This window comes from Cryptomeria japonica, chromosome 5 (assembly GCF_030272615.1).
Source record: "Cryptomeria japonica chromosome 5, Sugi_1.0, whole genome shotgun sequence".
Taxonomy (NCBI): Eukaryota; Viridiplantae; Streptophyta; class Pinopsida; order Cupressales; family Cupressaceae; genus Cryptomeria; species Cryptomeria japonica.
The window spans coordinates 484,708,970-484,720,444 of NC_081409.1; positions in this window are offsets into that span (position 1 = coordinate 484,708,970).

Below are 11,475 nucleotides of genomic sequence, written 5' to 3' on the forward strand. Positions count from 1 at the left end.
CAACAGAATAGTGTCGCAAAGAGGAACAATCGGTCAGTGGTTGAAGCTGCTAGGACAATGTTGATACAAGGACAATAGAGAGAACATTTTGGAAAGAAGCTGTAAGTACAAGTGTCTACACAATGAAACAAAATCTGGTGAAAAGAGGTAAGGATAAGAACCCTTATGAATATTGGTATCGAAGATCACCTGATTATAGCTATTTTAAGATATTTGGTAGTAAATGTTTTATTAAAAGAGGTGATTACAACAACAAGTTTGAAGCTAAGAGTGATGAAGGCATATTTCTTGGCTATTCCACCAAGAGTAAGGCCTATAAATGCTTCAACAACCAGACATAGAGAATTGTTGAGAGTATTGATGTTTGAGTAGATGAATGTCCTAAAGTCTCAGAAGGAAACAATTCAGAGAAAAAGGATGAAGATCCTTGCATTTTTCTTTTAGAACCTCAAATTGTTAAATCAGAAACCTATAAAGAAAATTCTAATGCACCTGTTCAATCGGAACAAATAAATTCAGAAGAAGATGATAATGAAGAAGCTGAACCTAAAGAGGATGATCATGTTATTCCTAGGTATGTGAGACTAAAACATAGTTCTGAGTAGATTATTGGGGATAAGGATGTTGGAGTACTAACTAGAAGGAGAATAAGAGAGAACTCTTGCATGATCTCCACCATTGAACCTACAAGTGCTAAGGAGGCTTTTGGTGATGATTAATGGGTTAAAGCTATGGAGGAGGAATTGGATCAAATTGAGAAGAACAACACTCGGACCCTGGTACCCTAACCGGTAAAAAAGAATTTTATAGGTACTAAATGGGTATTTAGAAACAAGTTAAATGAAGATGGTGTTGTAGTTCACAACAAGGCAAGATTAGTCTACAAGAGTTATGCTCAAGAAGAAGGAGAAGACTATCGTGAAACTTTTGCACTAGTAGCAAGACTAGAAGGTGTCAGAACTTTACTTGCATTTGCAGCCCATAAGAAGTTCAAGGTATACCAGATGGATGTTAAGTCTACATTTTTAAATGGGATATTGGAAGAAGAGGTATACATAGAGCAGCCAGATGGTTATGCTTTGATAGATGAGAAAGACATGGTATGCAGATTGCATGAAGCTTTGTATAGATTAAAACAGGCACCCATAGCATGGTATGAACGACTTCATACACATCTGATGAAGATAGGGTTTGCAAGAACCAATGATGATACTAATATTTATCTCAAGTCTAAAGGAGATGAAATACTGGTCAGTGAAGTATTTGTTGATGATATTATTTTTGGAGGTAATGATGTCATGAGAAATAGTTTTGTAGATGAAATGGAAAATGAGTTTGAAATGTCTTTAGTAGGGGAAATAATGTTTTTCATAGGCTTGTAGATATAGAAAATGAAGAATGGTATTTTCATTAGACAATCTAAGTATGTGACAAAGGTTTTGAATTTTTTTGGCATGAGTGACTGTAAACTAGTTGGAACACCAATAGTTACAGGTTGTAAATTATCCATGGAAGATGAATCTAAGTCTATTGATGAAAAGGAGTACAGGTCAATGATTGGAAAATTACACTATGTTGTTCACAGCAGACCGGATATTGCGCATGCGGTTGGTATAACTAGTAGATTTCAGAATAATCCAAAGGAGACACACCTGATAGCAACCAAGAGAATTTTTTAGGTATCTGAAATGTACCGTTGACTATGGATTATGGTATCCATATGGAGGAAACTTTGATTTGAAGGAATGTATAGATGCTAATTGGGTAGGAAATGTTGATGACTGGAAAAGTACTACTGGTGGAGCCTTCTTTCTAGAAGGAAGGCTTGTTTCATGGAGTAGTAAGAACCAGAGTTGTACTTGACAATCTACTACTAAAGCTGAGTATGTTGTAGGTTATATGAATTGCACAAAGTCTATTTCGATGATGCACATTTTGGAAGGTTTTAAGATGAAGATATTAGAACCTACAAAGATTTTATGTGATAATACAAGTGCCATAAATATTTCTAAGAATCCTATTTTGCATGCTCGCACAAAGCACATTGAATTTAAGTATCACTTTTTGAGGGAAAAAGTTTAAAGTAAAGATGTTATCTTAGAGAATGTTTTTACCAAGGAGAAGCTTGTAGATATCTTTACCAAACCTCTACCTAAGACCACTTTTGAGTATCTTAGAAATCAATTGGGGGTTATCCCTCTTCACGAAGTTAGTTGAGAATGATGCTGATTGCATCAGTCCCTGAATCACTTGTAGAATATTTTACATGGATTGATGAAGAAGTGGATGTATTCCATAGGGGGAGCATCAAGTTGCAGTATGTTGTTGATGCATAGTGAAAATTTGTAATTACATGTTTTAATTTAAATTTTGCATTGTTGTTAAAGGGGGAGAAGAATTATGTGATTGGCAAAGGGGAACCAGTGGTAGGATGAAGAAAGATAGAGCCGGGTGAATACTTGGTAATGTAAACCAGGATTCCTATTCACCAATCATAGCAGCAATCAGAGGCGTTGATATTTATATTGCCATCAATGCCAAAGGGGGAGATTGTTGGCATTTGTATGAAGATTGCATTAATGATATGTTATGTTGTCATTGATGTCAATTGAACTGGTAATGGTATTTATGATATTACTGATATTGTTGTTGTTATTGATATTGTCTTGTAACCAGTCGGAAGAGCTTTGAGGAAGATGTTGTAAACTGGTATATAAGTTTGTGAGTTGAATTGGTAAACTGATGTATAAGGTTAAACCATTTCTATGCAATGTAACCGATAAACCCTACTAGTTGTTTTTATTAAACCCTAATTGATCAAGTTGGTTTAAGATCTAATGATGAGCAGTAATGATGACAACACGTGTGATCATTATATGAGGATAAGTTTAGATTTTTTGGCATATTTTTTTGATTGTCTAGGGAGTGAGCAAAGTGGATTGCATCTAATGCATAGCGTGTGATGAGTTACAAAGTCCGATGAAGCGGTGATCATGGAGCGGTTGGAATTTTCTTAAAGAATGTGTATAGATTGCTATGTAAATCTAATGGTCACACTTGAACTGATTTGTTTGTAATCTCTATGAGAGAATTATGTTTTTTTTGACTTACCGACCTAATTGATTTGTATTTAAGGTCGATGAAGTTGTTTTGTTTAGTGTTGGCAAAGTGTTGGCTGAAATCAGTTGAGTGTGTGGTTTCCTAACCGGAGAATGGATCTGCAGTTTGAGTAAAAGCATATTGAAGCTTGAAAGTATCTGATCAAGCAAATGCAGTGCTATTCAGACAGATCAAGAAAACCTGTTGTTTTCTAACAATTACAACATAACTGAAATCCCCTAACTGGGTAAGAACTAACAAGCTTGGTTACTTCTTAAATCCTCTAACAAGGTGGTCCATTAGCTTGGATTCTCAAATCCTCTACCAAGGTTACTCCTAACAAGGTATTTTCTTTTCATCTAGGCATTTTGTAAATCCCTTAATCGGGTGATTCCTAACAAGATCAGTTCTTAACAAGACTTATTGTAAAAGCTTTAACATGCTTGGCTCCTAACAGGACATGTTAAAGCTATCTTTTGAGTCTCATCTCACCGTGGTTTTCACCTATTTGGGTTTTCCATGTATAAACATTTATGTCATGTGGTGAATGTTTTTGTGGTTATGATCTTATTTCTTGATTTGATTGACTACTTAACTATTCTGATAAGGCATGATAACTGGAAGCATTGAGAAATGAAATATGTTGATATATGATTAAGTATTTTGATGTTTACAAGATTGAAGTTGTTTACTATTAAGTTGTTATAATAGTTAACCAGTTGATGTTGAGTATTCTTATGAGTATTGATCTTGATAGTGAAAGTTTACTTTGTGTGATTGAGTTTGAGATTGGGAAGTTTGTATCAATTTTTCAGTTTACTGATTCACCCCCCCTCTCAGTAATCTACCAGATACTTATTCTTTCATCATACCATCAACATCAAATCATCATAGTCATGTGAAGGGAAATTAATTCTCATGATGAGTGATGTGATATCCTTCGTTACACACTTTCTAATAGTAAAACATCATAATCATAGATATAACATAATCAAATGACACGACTGTCATCCGTATCCAATGAGATTATCAGAATTAGGGTTAGCACCAAATATAACACCATAAGTAATAAACATAGATCATATCACCTAGGAAATGCATAGTCAGACAGATAGTAAACCTTAACATCATCAAGTAGCCTTAAATATAAATCATCATAAATATCATAATGTATCCACTGATATGAATAAGTATATCAAAATATGAAAGAGAAAAACATGAAAACAATAAGTATCAAGACATGAAAAAAGTCCACCAGTATGTATAATAACAATCATAGAGTGTGAATTAGGGAGGGGCACTACATCCTCCCCCCTAAGACTTTGGTTACTCTTGGAAGTCACAAGGCTAAGATGAAAACATGCACACATTAGTCTTGAAACTTTATTCGATTGATACCAATGTAGACCTTTGCTTTAGGATAAATAAAACAAACACAACTAATCTAGTCATTATAGGATCCATCAACAAGTAAAAACATCTAAGTCCAATCATTTTCTTAACTCAAAGTAATGTAGTAACAACAAGAGTTCTCCTTTATATTATTCAATTATTCAAATTATTGCACTACATAAGAGATAAAACAAGATATATCATATAATATCCAAAATTCATAGTCCATGCTCATAAATAAGGAAACAAGATTCATGACATATAAACATCTCAACATCCACACCAAAAGTGCTAAGCATGAAGCACAACATAGTCTCAACTAAAGAGAACGGGAGGACCTCAAAACATGTTACAAACACTTGATGCACTTCCTCACTCAGTAAATTATTTATAGCCATCCTTATTCAATAGTTATACATGAAGCATACATAGGAATTCATTGATGACAGGGAATCTGTAGTTCATTAACATTTAACCATGACATATTATACAAACTTCTTTAAACCAAACCTACTTCTCTCTAACATTTCATATAAGTTTTGATTGTAATACCCAATTGGTCACCTAAACCATGGGCCCCTAATCTCGACAACATCACCAAGGTCCTAACCAAAGGAAATTAAATCAATCTTGAGCACATTATTAATTCTTCAATCATCAAATGTTACATGGCAAATCAATTACTCAATATTAATTATATATTTATTTATTTAATTAAATCATTCCAAGAAATTCATTTGATCAATTATCCTATTTAATTTATTAAATATCCTAGCATATTTAATTAATTAATAAATTTACCATTTAATCATAAAAAAAGAATTAATTTATTACAAAAGAGGAATTAATCACAAAGCAAGAGTTAAATTGAAAATAAAATAAAAGAATTGAATTGAAAGAGAAATCAAACTTGAGATATTATTTCTTTCTTCTAAATTGAGAACTTGAAATCAGAAAAGCAATTAAAAGGAATTTAATCATTCTCTAAAATTAGAACTCAAAGCTTTTGAGAAAAAGAAGTTCAGTTGCATTGGAAAGACTCTTTTCTTGAATAAATCAAAGAATTGCATAGAATCACTTATTTTTATCTCAAGTGCATGAAATTAATTGAATTATATCTCTAATGAAAACTCAAACTTACAATTTGAATGCATTTCAATTAAACTATAATTGGAATCTATCTCAAGGCTAATGGAATCTGATTTCTCAATTATTTCAATTATCCTAAATTGTGCTTTTTCTTGGTCTCTCTTGTGATTATCTATAAATTCAACCTTCATTCTCATTCAAAGCACCCTGGAGATTTATTATTATACACTTTTCACTCTGGAGTCATTGAATATATTGTGTTTGCTTTTTGAGATTATTGCATCTTAGTTTAGCTTTTTGCATATTTAGTTTACTCCATATTGCTTGAATCCATATTACTTGAATCTTTCATCCATCTTACATCCATTTAGCTTAATATTATGCTCATATAGATTAAATCCTTCATCTTGGTGTAGTCTAGTCATTGGTATTGCTTATACAAATCTGAGAGCAATCTTATACTCGCATCTTTTAGAAGACAATTGGTAAATTTGTTATGGTTTTATTATTCATTATTATATCTATCTAACCATACATGTAATGACTTAATTGAAGTGTTGTGTCTTGCAGCTTATAGACTTATTCCACTTTTTCACACACACATCTCTGGTGCCCACCATGGGGCAGAAGACTACATTTTTCAGCCTCGGAGACTAACTTTTGTTTATTTTTCAGATTTTTTTTTTTTTCGGATTTTCGTTCGTACAGTTTCTGGGAGTTGTCATACTAGTTTTCCCACAGTGTCAGACAACAAACAATAATTATCATACGATCCTATACAAATTATCATACGAGTCGGTGAGAATTGTCGTACGGATTTGTATTTCTGGGTTAAAAAGAAGATTTCTTTTGTCAAGTTTTCTCATTCAATTTTTATCATACTGACGCTGACCCTAGCTTGTTCTTCATCTATCTGAGAAATTTTCACAGCCTAATCAATTTTTTGTAGAATGCTTGTTGAAGACTATGCTTGTAGCACAAAGACAATATGACTATTGATTCGTTGTCTTTGTAGGTTGCCTAAGGAGATTCGAGTAAACATTGTGTTTTCATTAAATTCAATTTTTTTGGGCACCTAACTTGCTATATAGTTAAAGAACAAATCTGTCTTTCGTGTTTTAAGAAAATTCTGAGAGGTAGGAGAGTATGCTCTTGTCTGTATAGGAAATCCAAAATCCAGACCCTTGAGGCTTTTTCCTAAGTTTGAGATTTGTATATCTTTAGTAGGCCTACCCTCTCGAGGAGCTAATAACTCTATAACCATTACGACCAGTGAGAGGGGAACGACCCAAGTGGGAATGGATAAATGCCAAGTACTCCAGCCCACTATAAAACAAACATGATTTGATAAAAATCAAGTCAACGAAAGAACTCGGGATTAGCTCTCCTCTGTACCTTTGGGTATATTAAACCTTGGTTTTCAAGGCTGGGAGACCTCTTAATTGAGTTTATACCTCGACGCACCGAACGGATCCCTTACTAGTTCCAATTAAAATTAGAAGCTACCCAATTCAACTCTGAAAGGGGGGATAACCTTTGTGCAATAGAGATAGTAACTCTCCCAAGATACTTGTCATTTCATGCCCCCATTAGCATTTGGAGTTGGCTAATACGGTGTTAAAAATCCATTGCTTGAGACTTAACAATTATATTCTGATTAGCTATTGGGTGTGTACCTGAGTCTACAAGAAAAGGTTTTCTTTTCTCACCAATTTTCATAGGGTTTGCATGCTGTGATTGGAGTTATTATTCATATTACATGTTTTCTGTGTTTTCATCCCTCAAACTAAAACTAGAATACCAAAACTGGAGAAAAAAAGAAACAAACTCAGTGATCAAAACTCTATCCGTGTCAAAACTAGTCTATCCTAGTTGAACTATGTTTGTGTCAATAACTAGTCTATCCTAGTCGAAACACTGTCCATGTCAAAAACTAGTCTATCCTAGTCGAAACTTAGTCCACCTCAAAATTGGTCATCGTCAGTCAATGAAAACTCAGCCCATCTCAAAACTGGTCATACTTAGTTATTCAAAACTTAGAATTTTGCCTCTGTCCAGTAAACAACCATACGAGTCTTCTAATTTATCGTGCCGCTTCATATCTGTGCTGTACAAAATTCCATCAATCCTAATAGTCTATTGTTTGAGCCTGCATTCTATGTCATACGAGGCCTGATTATATGTCATCTTGTTTAGGGCGCTGTCGTTTGAGCCTACATCCTATGTCGTATGATAAACCATTGCATTGATCAGTTTGTTGTTTCAGACAACCCATCTATTGTACGGTCTTAGGAAACAACTCGTATGAAACACTATTGTCATCATCCTGAAGCTATTAAATTGTCATCTAGTCTTGTAAAACCTATCGTACGAATCTCTGATTTTGTCAGTCCAGAACAGTCAAACTTGCCTAAAATAGTCTATAACAAGCATAAAACTGGTTATCATCATTCTGAGCATAAAAAGATCAAAATAGTGCACTTCTTCTGTGGTGTTGCACGATTTTGTCAATCATCTTTCAGCTAGTTCAATCAAACATTTATCAAATTTAAGTCACTTAGATAACGTCTTATACATGATAGATCATTCCTGAAACCAGACTGAGTCTTAGTCACTTCTCTCAAATCAAACTAGGTAACTTAGATCATGTCTTACACAGGATAGATCTTTCTTAAAACCAAACTAAATCTTAGTTGCTTCTCTCAATCAGTATGTTAAATGAACAAGTAGCTCCAAATTTGATCTTGACTTCTACATCACAAAAAGCTCTAGGTCACATCAGTCAATAAAAATGGCTACTCAAACCAGAAGCTCTTCTAAAAATTTTGAAAAAAGTAAAAAACCCATGGATACCTTTGCCTAACAAATTCAAGACCTCAAGAGAGAAATATATGACATTCAAGCTCAACGAAAGATTCAATGACCCCTCTTGAGATAAAATTTCATGATATCAAGAACACTAGACTTCAAGAAATGCTAAAACAATTATATAAGTTGCAACAGAAAGTAGTTGGAAATCCAAATCCAAATCTCATACAAGATCACAAGACACCTTCAATAAGACAAAAAGACCTCTATTCCCTATATCACCCAAAGAAAAAGAAGGAACTAGTTCTAAGCATGATCAAAATCATGAACTTATGTCTAGCAAGGCCCCATATGTGGCCTCCATCTCTTCCATGATGCCTCCGTCTCCTAAGGCTTCTCAACAACAATCCATACCATATCCCTCAAAGGATGAACCTAATGATGAAACTTCTCACGTTGATCCTCCAGGGCTATCTCAAGGGCCATCCCATCTAATGGTTGAAAAAGATCTTACCTCCCTAGAATCCCATTAGGATCCAAATATACCTTCCATCCATCTAGAAGGACACAAAGGCTCACTAAGAAAAAGAAAGCAAAATCAAAATCTATATGGGTTCCTAAGGCATTGGTAGAAGCAATGCGTTCCAAGAAACTACAAAAGAATGGAAAATCAAAAACCATGTGGATCCCTAAGTGTATCCTTGAAGCACAACTATCTAAAGAAAAATCCAAATCCACAACCAAGATTGTTGTTCCTCCATTCAAACCTTCCAAATCCATTTCTCCATCACCTATTTTATCTATTTTGGATCCTCATGTCCCAAAATCCCTAGTTGTTCCTCCATCCAAATCTCACAATTTGAGATCCACTCTTCCTCCATCAATCCACCATCCCTCAAGATGTGTGCCAATGGTGATCCCGCAAATATTTCCATTTGCTCATGCACCAAACTTTCAATATTCTATCCATTATCCAATACCTCTTTTTCATCCTTCCATACCCCTTATCCAATCCTTTGCATAAGAATTTACCCTAGTTTCATCACAAAATCCAAAAAACTAAGGAAATCAACATTGGAGATGCTAGGCATGTACACTTAGCTGAGTCCTTCTTGGAAAGACATCTTTATGCTGGACCAATGAACTACCAACACAAAAATCCCTAACCCTATGAACAACATGCACCTTCAACGATACTATATCTAAGGGTTGGATTAGTTCAGGTTTTGCTTTTTGCATTGCATATCATTTTATTCAAAGCACTACATCACATCTAGTTTCTTTTTCAAATGCATCTCATTCATAAAGTTTTTGCATTTGCATATAGCAACATCAATAAAATAAGGCAACTATCCAAGTTTATCATTTGTTTGCATTCAAGACAAACAAGGGTCATCTCCTTTCTTAGATATTCAGACATGAAGTCCTTGAGGTCATAAGGTCATTCATTTTAACATTACCTTGTGACGACGCTTTACTTATGGTTGGGTAGTGATTTCACTATTTGAGACTTGTTAACCCAAAATCTATCAATTTATATATCTCAAACACATTAAAAAATCTCTAATTCATTCTAGACACCTACTTGATCATATGATTGGTGAAAAATCTAAAATTCTACTTCAGCCTCGCTATAATTGTCACACCCAAGTAGGTTTCATTACTTACAAGTCAAGGTAAGAAAAAAAAAAAGTGCTATGCCAAATATTCATCTCAAGGCAAAAGAGCAATGATATATAACTGAAATATCACACATACGAGTGTGAAAAAAATCATGACTATGGGAACATGCGAGTAACTCCATCAGGGCTATGAACGCCTACTAGAAATGGAGCAATATTTGAGAAATTATAGTCTATAACCTCATTGGAGCTCTGAAAGCTTGCTGGCAACGAAGCTCTATTCAGGATGCTTTTCATGTAGCTATTCATATAGGATGCTAAGGATCCTTTGTAGCTATTCATATAGGATGCTAAGGATCCTTTGTGAACACAAGAGAAGGAATTAACCCATTTGCACTCACATGGACAAAAGAAGATCAAAGTTTCAAGAATCTATGGTGATGTTTTTCCCCATCTCCATTTGTAAATCCTAGTCACTAATTGTGTTAATTTGGATATTCCAAGGGACCTTAAGGATTGATTGACCATTTATCTATGAAATGTTTTGTACCTCCAATTCAATTGGTGTATTATAAAGTGCTAAACAAACATGGTCATCCTTGTTCAAATAGGAAATGCATCTTCATCATGCATATTGCATTAACATAGGTCATATCGAAAATCATTATCTCCACATGCATTCTGCAGATCATCATGTCATATAGGTTTGCATATTGGGGGCATAGCTGAGAAAATCTTAAAATAAAGTCATAAAAATATTCTAAACAAACTCCTAAAAATCATAAAATGTCCTGAACAAAATCCTAAAAATAAAAAAAACTCACTAAATCAAAAACTAAAAAATCAAAACAAGAAAGCATAGACTATCTTTCAAACCAAATCAATCACAAACAAACTCGCAAAGTCTGCAATCAAACTTATCACATGTCTTGTTAATCAATCTATGAAACTCTATCAAACATCAACATGTCTTATACAAGGAAGGGTACACTCAAAACCAGACAGATCGGTCTTATACGAGGTACTTACTCTTTGAAACTAGACATTCCTATCAATGATCATCAAATCAAAACAATGACATCGATTAGTATGGCTGCTGGATTTTATCCAGGTTCATCTTATCCGCTGTACTGAAGTGCTGCATCTTTTCTTTCGCTTATACATATATTTTAGTCACTTTTGTGACATCTTGGTTCTTTTAGAACCCTCATGGCTTGAAACTGATCAATGTCCTAGTCTTAGGGTAATTGACTGAACAATTTACAGGTCCTAATTAGTGTCAACCAAGTCAACTTTATGTTAGTGAAACCTGGTCGTCCACTCCGAGTCAGTCACCTGTCTCCTGACTACTAAATATTTTTATCAATGCGTACACAAGCAAAACAACGTTACTGAAAACAATCACTAAACAGTTTGAGCTATGCATAAAATTCTCTTTGTGTGCTGTCTTTTATATTGGTTTTTG